The sequence below is a fragment of the Ambystoma mexicanum genome, chromosome 5q (genome assembly GCF_040938575.1).
Source record: "Ambystoma mexicanum isolate Mex_15411 chromosome 5q, UKY_AmexF1_1, whole genome shotgun sequence".
Taxonomy (NCBI): domain Eukaryota; kingdom Metazoa; phylum Chordata; class Amphibia; order Caudata; family Ambystomatidae; genus Ambystoma; species Ambystoma mexicanum.
Window position 1 is genome coordinate 109,254,721 of NC_090933.1, and position 21,310 is coordinate 109,276,030.

The following is a 21,310-nucleotide window of genomic DNA, read 5'->3' on the forward strand; positions in this document are numbered from 1 at the left end:
AGGGTTTCCCCCCTCCCATTGCAGCGATGTGTGTGCTCTAAAGCGTCCCTAAGCTTCTAATCACCGCTGCACATGCTGCAAATGTGACAACCAAAAAATCGATTTGCTGTACCCCCCTCCCTGTCAGCCCACATTACTTTACCTCCCCTCCCCTTCACACACACCCACTCTCATACTCCACGCACTCAAAACAAGCCACTAAGTTAACAAACCCTCTTCTTGGGCCTCTACCTTACACAAAAAGTTGCAAAACACTAAAACAAAACAAGCTAAAATAACAACCACTACTATTTCTGAGCCCACTAATTATGCAGGGCTCATATTTGTTTCCTTTTCCTCCGTTACACAATATAAGTGCTACCACCATCGCCCCTCACTCGGGGAGGCTCCCTAGCACTCCTGTTTTCCTTTCCGTAATGTTCTCCTTAAAAAATCAATAATAATAAAAGCAAATAAATCACACCCACACCATACAAACAACCTTGTTCTCCACTCACTAGAAAACCTCACTCTTCGCCATATACCCTTTGCCTACTTGTTATGACTTGCAAGGGTATACTCACATATGCGTGTTCACCCGAACTCCCCTGTCACAGGGTTCCAACAACAGTCTGCACTCTCCTCGGAGCCACGCAGGAATTCTGCAAAGATGGCTCCTGCACACCTCTGGGACTGACGCGTCTGGGACTGGTCGTTGCAGGTGGTCGTACCCCCTTCGGAAAAGCAGCCTGGAAGCCTGCGTCAGTGCGGGGGTCGCTTGGCTCACATTGGGGTCACCAAATTATGCACTCTCCTGCACGCTCACACCAGGAAAAAATACAGCGCTCTAGGAAAAAAGGCATAAAACACACTTACAAGGATAACAAGTATTAATTTCTAACAAAATAGAAGTGCATCAGCAAAGAATTCTGCTGCTTCCAAATGTTCTGAGTTCCGTAGGCACGTGTAGCACATTATAAGCACAAACAACATCACTAATGACACAGTACAATTCTACAATACGGATTGGAGCAGCCCTATACATGTAGGGCCTGCTCGAGATGGGATGCCAGGTCATTGGTCCATTTTCATCTGTCATCTCCTTCCATGTGGGCGCTGCTGGGCTTGTCATCTGAGGTGAAGTTGGCCTAACAATGAATTGGCTACTAACACAATGTTATTTTATCGTTTTAGTAAGCACCTGGAAAATAAAGGAATGGGCTTGTGGGGAGAGCTGAAGTCACACTAAATCACATGCTTCACTCGCTCTCAGACAGATCAGCAACTCCCAAGGTCCTCCACCTTAGTTTTTGGCTATAATTTGTTGCCACCCTGCACCTTGCTGCACAAATCACATGACCCATTTGTGAAGGCACGATAGCCTTGCTTTCTGATCTTAGTAATCGATCGAGGGGTGTAAAGGTTTTATGGTCGGTGGTCTGGGTTTGCACGATCCTGTGGCATACAGGGGTTTCAGGATAAAAGCATTGCAAAGCTGTATTTCTTGTGGGGGATCATTGGGATCAGGTTTTGGCGTGTCTTCTGCCTGATGTCCGCAAGCACCTGTTTGCGCTCCATGAGTGCTGGTATGTTTACTATTGTCAGAATGTGTTCTGGGAGCATGTTTTGTTCTTGGCTATAGAGGAAATACAACAAGAAATTGTTCCGGTGGAGGCATACAATTTTTAAGAGAATTCATTATTTGGCGTCCGAATCTGAACTGGGTATAAGAAGTTATGAGTGTTTTATCTTTACTCATAGGTAGTTGCCTTTATACCCTATTTGGCAATATTTAGAAATACATCAATTTATTTGATAGGGTCATGATGTGCATAGAAAAGGAAAGTATTACGACTGCTCCCAGTGTACAGAGAAGGGAGGTGGGATATATGAGCAGGAAAGGGTGTTTTAGGTGCAATGAGTAATAGCAGCCTAGAGAAAGGAAATGGGGTCAGGATGGCCCTAAATCAACAACCAGGACCGAAGCTAACAAGTTAAGGAAAAAGTTTGCAGCACATGTAAAATAAATGCACTTCAGCTGAGCATTTCAAGCGATTTCAGTCGATCGCCTTCCTCAAGACCAAACAAGTCCCCTGGTGAGTTTTAAAAAAAGAAATTAAAATCAACATGAAATAAGGTCCAGTTCAAGAATATATAAGGCGAGGTGCTGCAACTCACCCGCAGGCAAGGGGCGCAAAGGAAGGTCGGTGCTTTCAATGTAGTTCGTATTCCTTAGTATGGAGATTCAATCCAGATTCTAGTGATGTTTTCAAAAAGTCAAGTTGATTGAATGGGCCTCAGTCTAATATTATTGTTCTGCTTGGTAGGAAAAAGCAAGGTAGTGGAAAAAGCAACATCATACCTGCATGGGAAATTCATGCTGCAGAGAAGTCAGGCATGCTGCAGGCATGATTTGCTGTATCATCTGTGCTGCTATTTCAGGGTTTGGACGGATTGTTGCAGAGTGCAAGTCTCATCTGCATCTAAGAATGTAAATATAAGTAAAATCCAAAGGCCTTATCAAATGTATTATGGGGGCTTTATCAGGTGTGAAAAAAGCTACTGAATAATCGTCTTGGGTTTAAGTACCCTAGTGAAATGGTACCACATTTATTTACCGCAGGAAAGAAGTGAAGTTCAAAGAGCAGAAGCTTGTCCTGTGTGAGACTGCAGACCATGACTAAGGGCGAACGCCAGGCAGTGATAAAACGGTCACAGGGGTCATGTCAAAGGGAGAGGGACCGGCGTATTTTGATGTTGAGCAGGGATGACAAAGCCTTTTAGGTGGCTGCTGGCTGCGATTACCCATAGCCCTTGAAATAGTGATAGGTTTGCAAAACAAAGTCGGCGTCTAGAACATTAAACATTTAACGTGTGTTCAATTAAGCAAATGCTTACATAGAAGAGTTGTTGATGTCGGCATGGCCTGTTTATGCATTTACATTCCTATTATTTCACAATTGCGCATAAGGACAGCCATTATTTAAACGTAAGCGGGATTGCTTCACAATTCATGCACAAATGAAGTACGTTTCAGTGTTACATTTTTCTGTCTGTTACATTTTTCTTTCTTGTCCACCACATGATTTATCAGGAATAAACACAGTATGAAAATGTACAACAATATTCCAGGTTCAGGTTTGTGTAGATATGAATGAATATATAGGGAAATACATTTGGAACATGTGAGGCATCATTGCCATTTAAATGTGTATGCAGTAGTTTAACCTGGGGGATATCTCTTTAATACATTCTGTGATGGATTATGGTAAACGTGGGAAAGGTGTGGTTTATTATGAGATGGAGGAGCATCTATCCTGCCGACGGATACATGCAATGAGTTATACAAGTCTAATGGGCAAAGGTTGTGGTGTCTATACTTGGCTCCTTAGTCCTGTTACACTGGGCACACAGACTACAACCAGATATGATAATAAAGGGAAATATGGCTTACCAGGACTGCAACTTCGTCCTGGTTTGGAGTACTGTGCCCTGGTGTGAGGGAAGATCCTTTGATGATGTAAGACCTTTCCAATGATCAACCCCACTAGCTGAGATGAGCCTAAAGCCAGCACAGTGGATTACTGAAAATGGCGCAGCATTCCCTATTACGGGGGAAACCGGAGTTGTAGTGCTGCAGGTTCTTACAGGACTGTATCTCCTCCTAGAAAGAAGAGGACTGGACTCAGTATAGAAACTTTAACCAGCTATCCCCCAAACTTCCTACTTTCCTTTGAATCAGCCAATCATATGAATCCCCTACCTTAGACAGGAATGAATTGTCCTCGATGAACCGATGGAAATCCAGGGAAACGAGTCAGGAAGGGAAGTTAGTTAGGGACTAGAACCCGTAGGCACGAGGGACGCACTAGTGGGGGACGCACTAGTGTCGGTTTGGTGCATTAAATCCTCTGCAAAGCTTCTTTAAATCCAGTACATGGGAAATGTAGGTAAGCAAGAGTCACGTTCCAAGTAGTAACAACACAAAAGTCCTGTGACGTCTAATGGAAGGAGAATCCAATTAAGAATGAAAAGCAGCAAGTGTTGTGTTGTACAGAGTGGCTGATACTGCAAAGTGCGTGCTCCCAGCACAAAAAAACAAACATAGAAGCTGTACCTCCAGTAGGCAATTGGAGGTAGCAGTAACAGCAGCTGGGACCCGTGCCACGGATGATGTAGCACAGCCAAGTGTATGCATATGCTGATTAAGCTAGATGCCGCGGAAGCAAATCGTTTGAAGGAGCCGTGGGAGCTGTGCAGCTGATAATGCAGCGGAAGTCCATAGATGCCACAGGGACTATGCGGCTGGTAATGCAGGCAAGTAGAAGCCACTGCGGGAGTCAGGCAACTGAAAGAATACACTGTAGCTAATAACCGCATGGTCCGTGCGGCTGGAGGTAACAGCTGATACTGGAAGTCCCAGGCAGAGGACGCGCTGAGGAACGAAAAGCTACTGCGGCTCAGACTCAGTGATAACTGAATCGACCAAAATGCCAAATATGACGGCAGAAAGCCTAGGATTGGGAGAAAGTAACTGGAACAAGTTGCTAGGCTGGCGCGGTGCAAGCAGAGCTTCACGTTTATAGCACTAATTAGAAGCACCAGGCTCCTGCCACAGCTGTGCTTATGTACGAACACACACGCCTCTGACACGTGTTCAGACTCACGTAACGTGCTATTCTTGGGAAAGCAAAACCTAAAAGTGAGAGCGGCATCTCAGCAACTAGCGCCGTCTCCATGGGAACCGCCCAGTGAGCCTGTAACGGGAATTGAATGTCCTGGCCCCGTTCTATGTGCAAACTGCTATTTTAAAGTGAGTGCATTATTTCTCCTGGAGGGAGAAGGCAAGAAAGTAGCTGGGGGAAACCTGGCAGGCATGGCAGTACCATCCCCCAAAGGTCCCGCCACCCCCTAGAGACATGAAAACGGCGAAGCCAAGCCGGAGCATGGATACCAGACAAGGGTTCCCAAGTACGGTCTTCCGGGCCATAACCCTTCCAATCAATCAGGTAGTAAGGTTTACCGGACCGAAACCACATGTCTAGTATGGCATTGACCTCATAACCATCCGAACCCCAGACAGAGACCGAGAGCGGACGGACAGGCAAGCGAGTCAAGGAATCACAAAGTTTGATCAAAGATACATGGAAAACCGGATGGACCCTCCATCGAATCGAGAGTTGTAAACGCACTGTCACCGGATTAATGATCTTGGAGATGGAGAAAGGGCCCACAAATCTAGGCAGTAGAGACCTCTTACCCGGGATCCTCAGGTTCTTAGAGGACAACCAAACCTTCATACCAACTTGGTATGATGGAGCCTTGGCTCTGTGGGAGTCCGTGTACCGCTTGTGTTCCTGTGCCCGACGCAATTGACCGTTGATTTTATGATGCAAAGAAACCAAATCCTGAGCACAGACGCTTGCGGCCGGGTTGTTAGGAGACAGTTGCGCGTCTAGTGGAATGGATCGTGGATGCTGACCGTACATTGCAAAGAATGGCGAAGTCCCAATGGCAGTATGTAAGAAATAGTTGAAAGCAAAATTTGCCAAAGGCAGAACGGATAACCATGTTGATTGATGTTTTAAACATAGCCAGCGGAGATACTGTTGCATCGTTCTGTTTGTCTGTTCCGTTTGACCGTCAGTCTGTGGATGATAATGTCACAAAAGTCAGTCAAATCCTCTTCTTCGCAAGACAACTCAGTTTCACCCCCTTCCCCCGACTCGTCACCTTCCACCTTCTTCTTGGATTTCCCTTTCTTGTGGCTTGTAGGTCTCTCCTTTTTTTAATGAAGATATGGATTTCCTCGGAAGGATGCCACCGTGTCACCGCCGTAAAAGGTGTAATGGGGGTAACCCCTCCAGGAATGCCAAATAGGGGAAAAAGCCGATGGCACAAAAAACCCCTCTGAGACTTCCTTCAAGGGAATGAGGAACAGGCTGAAGTTGCTGGCTCTGGTTGAGAATGGAGATTCGGGGCAATAGGATTACCCGCAGAGTGGTTCAAGTACAATCCAAAGATGGTTGAAGTTTCTTGAATAGATGGCAAAGACAATCCGTAAAACAGGCACGGTTCTGGTACACAGCTGATAGGTAGGTTCAAGGGCTAGGCAGAGGCAATCCGTGAGACAAGCAGAGTTCAGGAACACAGCTGACTGAAGATACCAAGGGCTAAGCAGAGGCAATCCGTATGGCAGGCCGAGGTCTGATACACAGAAGGTAGGGAAGGAACAGGGAAGGAATAATAAAACGAGGTAAAGAAAGGATACTGGGTAAACAGGCAAGGAAGAGGGGGAAAGGAACAGAAAGAAAAGAGAAGGGAGAAAGGGAGGTGGATGGTTACCCAAAGGGGGAGCAACAGCAGAAGGGAAGCGATGTCAACAAAAGGAGAAGAACCGCAAGTAATAGAAGGCAAGGCAAAAAGGAACCGAGCGAGAAGTAATCTAAGAGAGCGACGGCAACACAGGAAGAAACCCGGAAACGATTGCAATGCGTTCGTTACAAGGAAGTGATGACTTAAATACTTCCGGTTACGTATGCGTGCAACAACTAGAACGGTGCAGGCGGAAAGGAGGAACGTGATGGAAGACGCTATGGCGGACCGTAACGCCAGCGATTCCAAACCCGCCACCCCTGCCTGGATGTGACAGATAAGCACTAGAGAGCCTGTCGTCGATGAGATAAGCAGAACAATGCTCTCCAGAAGTGGGACGTGAATTGCGATCCCCTATCAGTTATAATGATGGAAGCAAACAAAAAAAACAGAATACCTGATGCATAAACAGATCAGCAAGCACGGGAGCTGTGGGTAGTCCGGTATACGGAACGAACAAAGCCATCTTTGTAAAGTAATCAACGATTACCCAGATGGTATTGTATCCAAGGTCGATGGGAAAGTCTACAACGAAATCCATTGATACCATGTGCCACTGCTTGTGAGGCAATAGAAGCAGATGCAAAAGCCCCATAGGTTTTCCAGGAGTAGATTTGCATTGTGCACAAACAGACCAAGACACCACATAATCCACTACATCACGATTCATGGAAGGCCACCAACACCATCTGTAAAGCAATTTAAGCATTTTCTTCTCAACAGGGTGTGCAGCGACCAAAGAATCATGACCCCACTTCAATGCCCGAAGACGGGGTTGTTCAGTAGGTAAAAATAACACACCTTGGATGAAAGGCAGTCCGTTGATTATGTCAAGATTGTATTCTTGTATCTCTTTTGGACACTGGGCTACCCAATCTTGCAGTTCTTTTTTCAAAGTGGGTTTAACAGTACAGCTGCAGACCACGTGATCAGACAGGACATTGACTTGTCCTGGTATATCAAGAGGAGTAGCCGAGTCCAAACGAGATAGGGCATCAGCTTTGACGATATGACGAGCAGGCTTGTAGGTAATATGAAAGTTGAACTGTGCAAAAACGCCTGCCATCTGGCTAGATGTGCCGTCAAGCATTTCATTGTTTTGAAGGCCTGTAAGTTGCGATGGTCCGAACAGGGGTGTTGCTAGGTTTGTAAAAGATCCGGGGTTTAGCTAATGTAGGGACTGTCAGGACGTGGGGCTAACTAGCCTTTTGGTTGAAACCCCTGAGCTTCTATCCAGGGCTACAACCAAAAGACCCAGGGCTATAGCCCCCTCAGTCCCCCCCAGCAATGTCTCTGGATCCGGGTATACCACCACCGGATGGATAACTCCCAAAAGGTGATGCCAACATTCCATGAAAGCATCCTTGACAGCAAGTAACTCCCTCTCAGTGACTGCATAATTCTGTTCGTGTGGCGTGAGCTTATGTGAGAAATATGCCATCCACTGGATGCACCATCTTGGTGTCAGGACATTTTTGGGACAGAATAGCACCAACGGCGATACTAGTGGCATCAGCCTCGACCAGAAATGGCAAGGTGGAGTCAGGATGTTGCAGTATTGGCACAGTCGTGAAAGCTTTTTTCAGAAAAGCAAAAGCCGACTGTGCAGTGTCGTTCCAACAAAAGGGAGTCTTCATACTGGTCAAAGCCATAAGAGGAACTACCACAGCTGAAAAGGAGCAGATGAAACGCCGATTAAAAATAGGCAAAACCCAAAAATGACTGTAGTGCTTTGATTGTAGTAGGTGTAGGCCACTCCAGGATGGCTTTTACCTTGGAGTGATTCATTCGCACCACATGGTTGGTGATGTTGTAGCCCAGAAATTGCACCTCTTGTGAATTGAACACACATTTCTCAGCCTTGACATACAGGTGGTGATCACGCAACCATTGGAGCACCGTTGTGACGTGAACCACATGTTGTTGATACAAAGGAGAATAAATCAATATGTCATCCAAATAAATGATGACATATTTATCCAGGATGTCACTGAATATATCGTTCATGAAGAACGGAAATGTTGCTGGGGCATTACAAAGGCCGAATGGCATCACTAGATATTTAAAAAGACCATACTGTATCTTAAATGCCATTTTCCATTCATCTCCTTGACAGATCCATACCAGATTATAGGCTCCACATAGATCCAACTTGGTGAACACAGCTGGGGAACCCAACTGATCCAAGAGGATGGAAATCAACAGTAAAGGGTATTGATTTTTTTACTGTGATGGAGTTAAGAGCCCTATAATCTATACAAGGACGCAGGTCCCCTTCCTTCTTGGGAACGAAGAACAAGGGTGATGCTGCAGGTGACCTAGACGGGCAGATGAAACCCATTTGTAATGCCTTGTCATTGTACTGTTTAAGAACCAAGTCCTCTTTTTGTGTTAAAGAATAAACTCGATCTGCAGGAACCTTGGCACTCTGAACCAGCTCGATAGGGCAATCATATGGTCTGTGCGGAGGGAGTTATTCCGACATACCCTTGTTGAATACATCTGCAGAAGGAGCATATTCGGGAAGTACCAGGGTCTCATTGCTTGAAATGGAACCAACAAGAGGAGCCAAAACAGCCAATGCTAAACGAGGCGACTTCCAGGTAACTTCTTGATTAAGGAAACAATGATCGTTACAGTACGAGGAAGGAAACTGTAAGTCCCGATTCACCCAGTCAACAAAGGGGTTATGTAGTGTTAACCATGCTAACCCCAAGATCACTTTGTATTGCGAAGCAGCAATGATATCAAAGACGATATATTCTGTGTGCTCTTCATTGGTGACCATGCGTAACGGAATGGTTTCTTCCGTGACCATACCTAAAGCAAGAGCCCTACCGTCAACAGCATTTACTGTTTCGGGACTGTCCTTTGTCTGTAAAGGAATCCCTACAGAATAGGCGTCATGTTGATCCATGTTATTCTTTGTTGCCCCTGAAGCTAAGATGGCTTTGGCCTGTTTGGTTTTGGCTGAAAAGTGCAAAGTAATTGGCACCACTATGGGTGAGTAGGTAGAGGACATAAGGGAGTCAAAACACAAACCCGGCATTCGGACCCCCACTATTGCCGGGCTCTGGTGTTTCTCAGCTTCTTTGTAGGTGTTTTGGGGCAGGCAACCAAAAGATGTTCCACAGAACCACAATACATACAAAGATTGTTCTTTTTTCGGTTCTCTCTTTCAGCCCACCGACAAACGACCTCTGACTGCACCGATTTGCATGGGCTCTGGCCCTGTGGGAGTAGGAACTGGGACATCAGGCTGGGAAAAAGACAGTGGTAGGGTTTTCTTTTCATCCTTCCTAGCAGACCTTCGAGCGTCTATCTGAAGGACCAGATCCACTAGTTCACCAAAAGCAGTCAGAACCACTGGAACCGCAGATAGGGTGTCCTTCAACTCCTCAGAAAGGCCTTTGTAGAAGACCACAGATTTCTTCCCTTCTAGCCTGTCTGTCTCAGCAGCCAATTGGTTGAACTTGGCCAAGTATGTCAAAAAGGACTCATTGCCTTTATGTAGGTTGAGGAGTTCCAAATCTGTGGCCTCTGTTGCATATCGCATATCAAAAACTCTGCTCATAGCAGTAAGGAGGGCATCATAATCATACAATAGAGGGCTATTAGTCTCAAGCAGTGGGTTAGCCCAAGAGGCGGCAGTCCCCGCTAAATAGGAGAGCACAAAAGCAGCCTTAGGTGTAGAATCCGGAAACCAAGCCAGACGACAAAGAAACTGGAGCTTTCATTGATCACGAAAGTCCTATATGTCTTAGGATCACCTGTGAACCTCTCTGATGGAGCCAACGGGAACTGTGCAGGCACAAAAATGGGTACTGTCTCTTGTCTTTGTGATGGGAATCCAGAACCTGAAGCAGTAGCACCTTGTAGAGCACCCCCTTGAACAGGCGCCCTTACTGCGTCATGTAGAACATCATAGGCTGTGACGCATTGACTTGTGGGCCGAGTACATATCGTTCCTCAGGTCTGTAACTAGTTGTAACAGGGATGCCAAGGTCTCCTGGACATCCATTTTGGCTTCTAATTCTGTTACACTGGGCACACAGACTACAACCAGATATGATAATAAAGAGAAATATGGCTTACCAGGACTGCAACTTCGTCCTGGTTTCGATTACTGTGCCCTCTAGTGAGGGAAGATCCTTTGATGACGGAAGACCTTCCTTATAATCAACCACACTAGCTGAGAGGAACGTAAAGCCAGCAAAGTGGATCACTGGAAAGGGCGCGACGTTCCCTATTATGGGGAAAACTGGAGTTGTAGTGCTGCAGGTTCTTACAGGACACAAACGTCCTGTGACGTCGAATGGAAAGAGAATCCAATTAAGAATGAAAAGCAGCAAGTGTTGCGGTCTACAGAGTGGCTGAGACAGCAAAGTGCGTGCTCCCAGCATGAAAAAACAAACATAGAAGCTGTACCTCCAGTAGGCAATTGGGAGGTAGCAGTAACAGCAGCTGGGACCCGTGCCACGGATGGTGCAGCAGAGCTGAGTGCATGAATATGCAGATTAAGCTAGACGCCGCATAAGCAAAAAGTTTGTAGGAGCCGCGGTAGCCGTGCAACTGATAATGCTGAGGAAGTCCGTAGATGCCCGCAAGAACTATGCAGCTGGTAGTGCAGGAACATAGTAGCCGCAGCAGGAGTCAGGTGACTGGAAGAATACACTGTAGCAAATAACCGTGTGGTCCATGCGGCTGGAGGTAACAGCTGATACTGGAAGTCCCAGCCGGAGGACGCGCTGCGGAACGAGCAGCTACTGCGGCTCAGACTCAGAGGTAACTGAAATGAGTGAAATGCCAAATATGACGGCAGAAATCCTAGAAAGTAACTGGAACAAGTGGCTAGGCTGGCGCAGAGCAACCAGAGCTTCCCGTTTACAACATTAATTAGAAGCACTAGGCTCCCGACACAGCTGTGCACATACACGCCCCCAGACACATGTTCAGACTCACGTAACATGCTATTCTTGGGAAAGCAAAACATAACAGTGAGAGCTGGTCTCAGCAACTAGCGCTGTCTCCATGGGAACCGCCCGGTGAGCCTGTAACGCGAATAGAATGGCCTGGCTGACGTTCTATGTGCAAACTGCTGTTTTAAAGTGAGTGCATTATTTCTCCTGGAGGGAGAAAGCTAGGAAGCAGCTTGGGCAAACATGGCAGGCATGACAAGTCCTTGCAACAGTCATTGCTCATGTTATGTAGTGCAAGGGTGACTTTCAACCTGCGATATGTCTAACAAGGAACTGCAAATCTGCAGTCTGTGGTGCCCCCCCCTAAATGCTTTAAAGCAGAAGCTGCTCATTTAAACCTTCAGTGTGGGTTCTTATCCGATGGATCCAGCAGGATTCATTTTGTAAGAGATGTTGTTTAATATTGCTGGTGCCCTACACAGTGTCCAATATCCACCATTTAAAATCATGAGTGTCAATGTCAGGAAGTGTTGGACTAGGGGGGCTGTAATAACCTTGCATCTAATGCGCGATCTGTGTTCACAGATTCATGTGTTGGCCGATCTTTTGGTTTGGCCCACGTATCTAAGGTGACATGGCTATTCAGTACAGTAAATCGCCTGTTTTGACATACAGTTGGTTAGTTGTTTTAGCTGCCAAGTTTTTTCTCTGATCTGGAAGGTAGTGGTTTTGGCTGTAGATTTACAAACTGAACAGGTACCACATGGAGAGTGTCCTGTGTGTATGCGTAGATTCTATAAACTGCCCTTCTGTATGAAATTGGTGAATTTAGAATGCACCAGCCTAGCTCTGAGATTGGTGGAGCGTTTAAGGGCAAACTAGTGTCTACTAGTCCAGACTACTGTCCAGAGGATAACCTAGGCATCTAATAAAGAAATGTTGCAAACGTGCAAAATATACCCCACGAGAACAACTACTATCGGGACAGAATAGAGCTATTAAAGAACCCAGGATGACATGCGTCATTACATTTTCACCTGAATCCTATCAAGTTAAGAGTATCATCAATAAATATTGTCCAGTTGCCAGACTCACTCTACCCGATGAAGAAAAACCTATGTTTGCCACAAGAATCTGCGAACACAGATTGCACATTAGATGCAAGATTATTATGGTCCCCCTAAATTCATTCATATCTATACAAACATTAACCTGGAATATTATTCTACATGTTCATACTGTGTTTACTCCTTATAAATCATCTGGTGGACAAGAAAGAAAAATGTAACAAACAGAAAAATGTAACAATGAGACATGCTTGTGAAGCAATCGTGCTTACGTTTAAATAATGACTGTCATTGTATACAATTGTGAAATAATAGGAATGTAAATGCATAAACAGGCCGTGCCGAACTGAGCAACACCTGTGTCAGCATTTGCTTAACTGAACACACGTTAAATGTTTGATGTTAGAGATGCCGACTTTGTTTTGCAAACCTGTCACCATTTCAAGGGCAATGGGTAACCGCAGATAATAGCAACCTAAAAGGCATTGCCATCTGTGCACAACATCAAAATATGCCGGTCGCTCGCCCTTTGATGTCATCCCTGAGACCTTTAAATCACTGACTAGCGTTAGTGCTCGGTCTTGGTCTGCAGCGGCACGTCTCACACGCGACCAGCTTCTGCTCTTTGAACTGCACTTCTTTCCCATGGTAAGTGAATGCAGTACCATTTCACTAGGGTACTTAAACCCAAGATGATTATTCAGCAGCTTTTTTCACACCTGATGAGGCCCTCCATAACACATTTGATAAGGCTTTTGGATTTTGCTTTTATTTACATTCTTAGATGCAGATGAGACTTGCACTCTGCAACAATCCGTCTAAACCCTGAAATAGCAGCACAGATGATACAGCAAATCATGCCTGCAGCATGCCTGACTTCTCTGCAGCATGCATTTCCCTTGCAGGTATGATGTTGCTTTTTCCACTACCTTGCTTTTTCCTACCAAGCAGAACAATAATATTAGACTGAGGCCCATTCAATCAACTTGACTTTTTGAAAACATCACTAGAATCTGGATTGAATCTCCATACTAAGGAATACGAACAACATTTGGGAAACGCTGTCGGGAAAGCCCCCATCCGTCCTTTGCGCCCCTTGCCTGCGGCTGAATTGCAGCACCTCGCCTTATATATTCTTGAACTGGACCTTATTTGATTATGAAGTGCATTTATTTTACAAGTGCTTCGAACATTTTCTTTAACTTGTTAGCGTCGACCCTGGTTGTTGATTTAGGGCCACCCTGACCCAATTTCCTTTCTTTAGGCTGCTATTATTCATTGCTCCTAAAACACCCTTTCATGCACATATACCCCACCTCTCTTCTCTGTACACTGAGCGCAGTCAGGACACTTTCCTTTTCTATGCACATCCTGACGCTATAGTTGATTGCCATGATAAAATGCTTGAACAGATGTTAATGAATTGATAAATGGCTGTATTTCTAAATATTGCCTAATACGATATAAAGGCAACTACCTATGAGTAAAGATAAAACACTCATAACCTCTTGTACCCAGTTCAGAGTCTCTCTTGGAATAATTCGAACACCAAATAATGAATTCTCTTAAAAATTGTATGTCTCCACAAGGAACAATTTATTGTTGTGTTTGATATATTCACCAGTTCCTGTGTGAGTACGGGCAACCTCCCTGCTGTGTTCTTGGATATAGAGGTACATGTTTGGTGTGAGAAACCTGAGGGCCTCCTCACTTCCTTCTCCCTGATATCCACTGCTCAGGTGGCCAGGGAAAGGCCATTGCTTTTTGGTCCCGATCCTAGGGTGGATATGCGAGGGAGGATCACCTGGGTGGAGGAGATTTGGGGAATGGAAGGAGGATGTTCTTAGGTGAGACGCAGTATCCTCCGTTTCCATTTCACAATGAAACTTCAGTCCTTGAAGCCTTTAAAGGGTACTGTCAACCCCCCTCCCTTTCTTCCTTTCATAATAACCTTTGGATAAATCATCAGTATAGAGGGTCAGAAAAGCAAGAAATTGTCAAAACACATCCTACCCTCCCCCTACCTTTGTAGGTTATTACCAGTATTCCCTAACTGTCCCACAATCATAACCCTTTAAGACTGGGACGAGGAAGAGGCAACTAGGAGTAATGCACACTTACATCTGAGCACACCACTTTGGTACTGGGGCAAAGAAGAGGACTGTGGAAAACCACTACAATGGTAAGGCATGTTCAATTGACAGAAGTGATTATGGTCAGGCAAATGACTTGCACCTGCAGCCAATTGGGAGGCTATAGGTACATACAAGGAGAAACCAGCAGGAATGGAGGAGAGACCCACCTGGGCCAAAGGATGCAGAAACCCGACACGGAACAGGCTGGAGAGGGACCAGGGAAAAGGATGCCGAGCACCGCAGGAGAGCAAGAAAGACGCTGAGGCCAGAATGGGCCACGAGAGGGTCGAGAGCTCTACAGATCCCTGAGCCGCGTGTCCCCATCTGTACCTGGGAGACACAGAAGTTTCCAATAAGCCGCACAAAGTAACAAGAAGGTTCAGAAGAGATGAGCGCTGCTCACTGGAGCTCCCAACGAGTGAGAGGGAAGCGAGCGAAAGCCATAGAGGAAAGCGAAAGTTCCCCTCTGGTGCGGCTGTACACCAGTGAGTGAGAGAGAACTTTTCCGCCTCTTTAGGTCATGGGAGAAACCGAGCATACCAAATCATACCATTACCCCTACACAGGATGATTGCACTAGAACTGAGAAATTGCTACGTGCCCAAAATAAAATCAGAAATGAGTTAGAGAGTCAGAAATTAGATACAGACCCCTCCATTATAGGGAGGGTTGACATAAGTAATGCGACTAATTCTCTGTCACTGTCACGGATGGCACTCTATTAAGAGTGGCACAGGACACCCAGAAGAGTTTGGGTGCTGAAAATAAGTGGACAGACAAGTACACACACAGCAGAACGGAAATAGAACGAAGAGTAGGAAAGAGTAGCAAGGGAAAAGGTACAGAATGGATACCTTCTTGAGGTGTATGCAGAATAGGAAAAGAGTATTCCACGAACCTTGGAAATACTCTAGCCTTCTGCACAGTTTGCTATAACAGAGGCCCACGCTGTTTGCTCATGACTTGGAACAGCAGCTATGGGTGTCTGTAATGTAGAAACAAGACAAAGGAAGGGGCAGAGGTTGACTGATGGGGAACCAACAGACAAGCTCTGGAACAAAGGGTCGACAAACGGTACAAGAGATGTTACAACAGACAAATCCAGGAAAGGAGGTGATAGCAAACTAGCAGAAGGAATAGAAGGGAAAGTCGAGTAACAGGATAGGATAGCAGAGGACAGTAAGGTACAAGGTAGAGAGCTCAGAGGAGCAGAAAGCAGTGAGTAAACCTACAGGAGTAGGATGGTAGGGTAGAAAGCCAGAGGAAAAGGGTTTAGGGCAGCCGGAAAGAGGTAGGCTGTAGAGCAGGGAGCCCCGAGGACAAGGGCTAAGGCAGCCGGAGTGAGGCAGGCTGTAGAGCAGGGAGCCCAGAGGACAAGGGCTAAGGCAGCCGTAGTGAGGCAGGCTGTAGAGCAGGGAGCCCAGAGGACAAGGGCTAAGGCAGCCGGAGTGAGGCAGGCTGTAGAGTAGGAAGCCCCGAGGATAAGGGCTAAGGCAGCCGGAGTGTGGCAGGCTGCAGAGCAGGGAGCCCAGAAGACAAGGGCTGAGGCTGGAAAGCAGCAGAGCGTGATCAGCTGCAATGTGGAGGGCCCGCAGGTCAAGGGCGGAGGCTGGAAGGCAGCAGAGCGAGATCCGCTACAATGTGGAGAGCCCGCAGGGCAAGGGCGGAGGCTGGAAGGCAGCAGAGCGTGATCCGCTGTAATGTGGAGAGCCCGCAGGGCAAGGGCGGAGGCTGGAAGGCAGCAGAGTGAGATCCGCTGTAATGTGGAGAGCCCGGCAGGGCAAGACTGTGAAGAAGGGAGCCTGAAAGGCTATGGCTGGAGGCAGCAGGGTGAAGCAAGCAACAAGGCAGGGAGCCCAAAAGGCTAGGGCTGTAGGCAGCAGGGTGTAGCAAGCAACAAGGCAGGGAGCCCAAAAGGCTAGGGCTGTAGGCAGCAGGGTGTAGCAAGCAACAAGGCAGGGAGCCCAAAAGGCTAGGGCTGTAGGCAGCAGGGTGTAGCAAGCAACAAGGCAGGGAGCCCAAAAGGCTAGGGCTGTAGGCAGCAGGGTGTAGCAACCTGCAAGGCAGGGTCCAAGCAGGAGTGATGATTAACAGCATACAAGGAACCGAAGTCAGGAGCGAAAGGTGGAGGGAGGACTCTCAGATGCAAGAGGCTGAGCCACTGCAGGCAGCAGCCTTTATACTGCCTAGCCCAGCACAGAGGCAGGCTAATTGGTTTCACCTGGCGAATCACACCTGCAGGCAATCGGCCACCTCCCTTTCTGTTCCTGGGCTGGTGGAAGCAGGAACAGACTCTAAGGCTTCTGGGGGGTGTAGTTCCATAGAAAACCAATAGGAACGGCCAGGAAACAATGCTTGCGGCCAGGTGCATTATGGTATGCGTAGTTAGTTTACAATAATCATTAAGCAGCAAAGTCCAAATGGAGCATAAATGGATGTGCCCATGGCGCAGGCATGACAGTATGCCCCTCTCCAGGCCCCTCTCCAGGCTCCCTGAAGACCGACCTGGAGGAAGAGTGTCTGTTCCACAGTACAAGAGTCTTACTCCAAATAGGCACATCATGAGGTACCAGAAACGAGTTGTAAGGTGAGAGTCTTGAATTACGGAGCCAGTACCAATGTTCTGAACCTTTGATGTAGAATTCAGAAAAGATGAAGTCTTTGGAACACAGACCCCAACTGTGTGTGCATGAAGAGAGGAACTGCGAAAAACTGCTGCAGGCTCCAAGATAGATTTTTTCTTGACGGGCAACAGTATGATGTTGGAAAGTGGAGCCATAGGTACAGCAGAATTGGTATCTTTAGGAAGGTTTTCCAAAACATCCGAAGTAGCAATGACAACATTAGAGTTAGCCATAGAGAGTTCAGAGGATACAGCAGCGGTGAGATCTTGGATGGCTGTAGGGGGTATCGATGCTGTAACAACTGGGTGTGAGGGTGCCATGAGAGAGCCAGCAGGCTGGAAAGCACATGAGACTGGTAGAGTAGAGTCTGGCAGTCTTAGAGCTATAGATATACCAGCAGGCACAACTGGAGTAGTAGTTTCAGGATTCCCAATAGCTATAGCAACCTCAAGATCGGTAGCAGGGACTTCAGAAGTCTCAAATGTGTCAGGGGGTTTTTGAACCACAGCAGCAGAGAGATCTTGAATAGTAGTTGGAAGTTCGAGTGCTATCGCAGCCATAGACAGATCAGGTGTTGCAACTACTGGTAGATCGGGTACCACAACCACTGTCGATTCAGGGGGTATCGAAGAAACAGAAGATGTTAATTGTTCGAGAGTGATGTCTGATAGCACAGCCGCACTTTGGCAAGCCCCGCTTGCCACTTCAGCATGCTCGGTGTGAACTGTGCCAGTCTCTTCAGCTGCTATTGACATTGCAGAGGAGGTTGTAGGTGTGAGAACTGGACGATAGGCAAGGGTGAGGGCGGAACCATCCTTTGACTCAGAAGAATTTTCAATCAGAAGACCACCCTTGTTTTGTTGTGTAATGGCTGTGTGCGTGATTTGACCCACCGGAGAAGTTAATTCTTTTCTGTCAGTACAACAACCTGAGTTTTTGCGGCTGGAAGGTGAAAGAGCTGTGTCAATCTCTAGAAGGGATACATATGCAATATTTAGGTCTTCCATCTGCTTGGTAAAAGTCTGTATACTTTTCTGTATGTCAACTCCAGGCCTTATCATGTCGATCTCTAACGAAAAGATGTCAGGTGTTGGACATATTGTCAGAAGGTCTGGTGACTTGTGTCCCTTCATAAGATTCTTATAATACAAAGAAACAAAGTCGTCATAGAGGTCTTCGGTCTTTCTTTTAAGGCGTAGGAGTTGTTCGTGTAGCAGGTAAGTATCATTAGATTGATCCAAAGCTTCAGAAGCTGGTGTGGCAGAAAATTCGGTTGTAGCAATGGGAAGACAGACCTTAGGGTTATTGCGATTAGCAGATACTGGGGAAGCATTAAGACAACCGATGGTTAGTATAGGTCTTTTGTACCCAGAACCAGATGCACAAACCTCAGGATCATGACTGCCTTGTCCTGACAAATAAGGGTTTCCAACATTCTGGGGAGCTTGCCAAGCAGATCTTGCGCATATCACACTGGCAACGGCGTATTCAGGTTTAGATTCTCTGACAATGAGTGATATGTCCTTAGCTGTTGCGGTGTTAGCAGGCTTGTCAGAAGACGCAGGAGAGTTTTCCACTGTCTGGTCTAACAAGATCTGTAAGAATTCATTCTCTTGCTGTAGCTCTGCAACAGATAAGGACTGCGGATCATAGTCGCAAATGTCATAATAATTGTACATGGAAGAAGGGTCAGCTAGCCAGTGAGTATAGTACCGTGCTTGTAAATCTTTTTTTACTAAGGCGAGTCTGTCCTTTAGACTAGGTTTCTTGTCTGCTGTCTTTAGGGAAACCATAGGTTTATGCAAAGGTTTCTTAACTCGAAAGGAAAGCATCTTAGGTCTGTGTGTGCCTTTCCGGCCAATGAAATAAGAAATGTTTGGCTCTTGCATTCTGTCACGGATGGCACTCTATTAAGAGTGGCACAGGACACCCAGAAGAGTTTGGGTGCTGAAAATAAGTGGACAGACAAGTACACACACGCAGAACGGAAATAGAACGAAGAGTAGGAAAGAGTAGCAAGGGAAAAGGTACAGAATGGATACCTTCTTGAGGTGTATGCAGAATAGGAAAAGAGTATTCCACGAACCTTGGAAATACTCTAGCCTTCTGCACAGTTTGCTATAACAGAGGCCCACGCTGTTTGCTCATGACTTGGAACAGCAGCTATGGGTGTCTGTAATGTAGAAACAAGACAAAGGAAGGGGCAGAGGTTGACTGATGGGGAACCAACAGACAAGCTCTGGAACAAAGGGTCGACAAACGGTACAAGAGATGTTACAACAGACAAATCCAGGAAAGGAGGTGATAGCAAACTAGCAGAAGGAATAGAAGGGAAAGTCGAGTAACAGGATAGGATAGCAGAGGACAGTAAGGTACAAGGTAGAGAGCTCAGAGGAGCAGGAAAGCAGTGAGTAAACCTACAGGAGTAGGATGGTAGGGTAGAAAGCCAGAGGAAAAGGGTTTAGGGCAGCCGGAAAGAGGTAGGCTGTAGAGCAGGGAGCCCCGAGGACAAGGGCTAAGGCAGCCGGAGTGAGGCAGGCTGTAGAGCAGGGAGCCCAGAGGACAAGGGCTAAGGCAGCCGTAGTGAGGCAGGCTGTAGAGCAGGGAGCCCAGAGGACAAGGGCTAAGGCAGCCGGAGTGAGGCAGGCTGTAGAGTAGGAAGCCCCGAGGATAAGGGCTAAGGCAGCCGGAGTGTGGCAGGCTGCAGAGCAGGGAGCCCAGAAGACAAGGGCTGAGGCTGGAAAGCAGCAGAGCGTGATCAGCTGCAATGTGGAGGGCCCGCAGGTCAAGGGCGGAGGCTGGAAGGCAGCAGAGCGAGATCCGCTACAATGTGGAGAGCCCGCAGGGCAAGGGCGGAGGCTGGAAGGCAGCAGAGCGTGATCCGCTGTAATGTGGAGAGCCCGCAGGGCAAGGGCGGAGGCTGGAAGGCAGCAGAGCGAGATCCGCTGTAATGTGGAGAGCCCGGCAGGGCAAGACTGTGAAGAAGGGAGCCTGAAAGGCTATGGCTGGAGGCAGCAGGGTGAAGCAAGCAACAAGGCAGGGAGCCCAAAAGGCTAGGGCTGTAGGCAGCAGGGTGTAGCAAGCAACAAGGCAGGGAGCCCAAAAGGCTAGGGCTGTAGGCAGCAGGGTGTAGCAAGCAACAAGGCAGGGAGCCCAAAAGGCTAGGGCTGTAGGCAGCAGGGTGTAGCAAGCAACAAGGCAGGGAGCCCAAAAGGCTAGGGCTGTAGGCAGCAGGGTGTAGCAACCTGCAAGGCAGGGTCCAAGCAGGAGTGATGATTAACAGCATACAAGGAACCGAAGTCAGGAGCGAAAGGTGGAGGGAGGACTCTCAGATGCAAGAGGCTGAGCCACTGCAGGCAGCAGCCTTTATACTGCCTAGCCCAGCACAGAGGCAGGCTAATTGGTTTCACCTGGCGAATCACACCTGCAGGCAATCGGCCACCTCCCTTTCTATTCCTGGGCTGGTGGAAGCAGGAACAGACTCTAAGGCTTCTGGGGGGTGTAGTTCCATAGAAAACCAATAGGAACGGCCAGGAAACAATGCTTGCGGCCAGGTGCATTATGGTATGCGTAGTTAGTTTACAATAATCATTAAGCAGCAAAGTCCAAATGGAGCATAAATGGATGTGCCCATGGCGCAGGCATGACAGTCACCCAGGGACAAAGACCTTTATCAGGAATTACCCCTATAGGTTTTCAATTTCCTGAGATATCAGCTACCAAAACCATTAATATCATGAGAGCTATGATTCCCACTAGCTGTCCAGGGGATCTTATCCCATTTAAGATAATTCTGGGTCATCTGGATATCTTTGCACCGTTTTTATACAGATTTATCAATGCTTCCTTTAGGCATTGCACTGTCCTGCAAGCTATTAAAACTGTGGCGGTGACAGCCTTATTGAAGAAGGCAGGTCTGGATCCAAAGGATGCCACACATTTCTCGGCCCATTACAAACACCTTGTTTTTCCTAAAACTGCTTGATAAGGTGGCTACAACCCACCTCCACCTCTATATGGAAAACGCTGGCCGGTTACATGGAAGGCAATGAGGTTTCCGACATTTTCACGACACGGAAAGTCCTCTGGTGGATATCCAGACCTACATGCTGACTTTAGTGGAGAAAAGTAGATCAGGGCTGCTGATATTACTGGATTTGACAACACCTTTCAATATGCTAGACCATGGGATCTTACTGAAGCAGCTGCTA

The 21,310-nt window shown here is 47.0% G+C and overlaps 1 protein-coding gene across 1 annotated transcript in view; it reads right to left on the reverse strand.

Annotated features, from left to right (window-relative positions):
• Positions 1-563: 563 nt before the first annotated feature.
• LOC138497269 (uncharacterized) overlaps positions 564-21,310 on the reverse strand; it is a 204,410-nt gene continuing 183,663 nt past the window's right edge. The window contains exon 2 of the mRNA XM_069620615.1: positions 564-826. The gene's annotated coding sequence lies outside the window, so the exon portion shown is untranslated. The remainder of the gene's footprint in view (positions 827-21,310) is intronic.